General features: G+C 45.0%; 1 protein-coding gene across 1 annotated transcript in view; it reads right to left on the bottom strand.

Moving 5' to 3' along the window:
• The window catches only part of slc9a6a (solute carrier family 9 member A6a), a 13,935-nt gene extending 12,110 nt beyond the window's left edge, over positions 1-1,825 (bottom strand). Inside the window, exon 1 of the mRNA XM_008327683.3 lies at positions 616-1,825. The gene's annotated coding sequence lies outside the window, so the exon portion shown is untranslated. The remainder of the gene's footprint in view (positions 1-615) is intronic.
• Between the last annotated feature and the right edge of the window lie 8 nt (positions 1,826-1,833).

Below are 1,833 nucleotides of genomic sequence, written 5' to 3'. Positions count from 1 at the left end.
TTTATTTATTTATTTTAAACTCTGGAGTGTACTGAGGTAGCTGCCTCATTTACTATACAGTCAACACAACTAACCCTAACCCTAACCCTAACCTGAGAACACAATCATATAAAATATGTCAAAACAATGTTTCAAACTCTGAAAATGTTATTTGTAAAAAAAAAAATAAAAAAAATAAAATAAATCTGAGGAGCCATTTGGGACCCGAAAGAGTCGGATTTTTTCAGTGAACCGAGCCAAAAGAACCGGTTCTCTAAAAGAGAGCCGAAATTCCCATCAATAGTGACTGAGTGAGAGCACGGAGTAGAGCCCCTGTGCTTACGCATGACGCACACACCCAGGCGGAAGAAGAAGTAGTCCCACCAACCGAGCGTCACTTAGACAACATCTCAATCATTTGGATACTTTTCACCGTGTTTCTGTTTAGGATACACCTCATCTCAGAATGCGTAAGTATCGATATTTTGATTTCAGAATCGATTTCAGAGCATAAAGCTCCAGAATCGGAAGTATCGATATTTCAGGATCGATCCGCACATCACTAGTGACCAATACTTTTGGTGCAATTGTGTACACAATTTGAACGTCTTTTTGCCGGTGGAGCGCTACACATACCTCCGTGGGTTGGGCGCCGTGCGTCGGTCCGATGCTCCAGACCCAGGTAAGCCTCAGCACCGTGGTTCCGGCGAGTCGACATCCATCCAGACGTTCTTCAAACCACCTTAAAGTCCAAACCGCTTCCAGCAGCTCCACTGGTCGTGCTCGCCTCAGTTCCGTACAAAACGTGACGAAGCGTTCACGCTGTTCCTTTAGTTTCAGCACAGTGACTTTATTGCTGTGTGTAAATAGTCCATAAACAAACAAACCCGTTTGCTCTTCCGGGTCAAAACGCACTCGTCTCCTCAGCTGTGGTGTTTGTCCCCCTGTAGTTTGTCAGATGCTGTATCCCTTGCCACACCTGTCGTGGACAGAACCTGATGTAGGATAGCAGCATCTCAGTGTGTACAGCCAGGGCCCCATGGAGAAACACACTCCAGTCTGTGGTCGAAACAGTCCTGGAGCTGAAAGAGGGCATCCTCAGGTCACTTGGTGATTGTGTTTGTCATGGGAATGGACCTTCTCCTAAGTGGTGTGTAGGCTGGAGTTAGGAGCAGAGAGAGGTGGTCTGACTGGCCAAGGTGTGGGAGTTGTATTGCTCTGTATGCATATTTAATGTTTGTGTATACGTGATCTAATGTATTTACCCCTCTGGTTGAGCATTCCACGTACTGGTAGAATTTTGGGAGGACAGATTTTATGTTTGCCTGATTAAAATCACCAGCTATGATGTGCACACCATCGGGGTGGGCCTGTTGCAGTGTGTTGATGGTGTCTGCTATCAGCGTGAGAGCTACGCTTGTGTTGGCATTTGGTGGTATGTAAACAGCCGTGATTAGCACAGTTGTTAACGTAGGGTTAGAGGTGGTTAGGTTGGAAGAGTTGAAATAGCTAGAGTCAACCATCCAGGAAAAGGGGCAGTGAAGTCATAAGTTAACTGTAACAGAAGAGCAGCAAAGGTGAAAGGTCAGGTTTGATCAGACAGTAGTGACACCTGATGTGGTGTCGACTTTAGAGTCTAACTTTAGAGACAGGAGTTGGAGGAGATGAAGAGAGATGATCAGATCAGAGAGAATTTTGTCTCTTTGTCATTTCTGTTTCTACCAGAACCAAGTGGTTCAGTTTGATTTGTTCAGTTGGTCAATGAAGTAATATACCACATCCTCCATGGAAAAACACACTCGGCAGATTTACAGGAACGGACCAATGCTAACAATGGAGAAAGGAAAAGAAAGA

Source organism: Cynoglossus semilaevis, chromosome 15 (genome assembly GCF_000523025.1).
Source record: "Cynoglossus semilaevis isolate Cse_v1.0 chromosome 15, Cse_v1.0, whole genome shotgun sequence".
NCBI classification, from domain to species: domain Eukaryota; kingdom Metazoa; phylum Chordata; class Actinopteri; order Pleuronectiformes; family Cynoglossidae; genus Cynoglossus; species Cynoglossus semilaevis.
The sequence above is the reverse complement of the archived record's forward strand: the minus strand, read 5'-3'. Positions and strand labels throughout refer to the sequence as shown.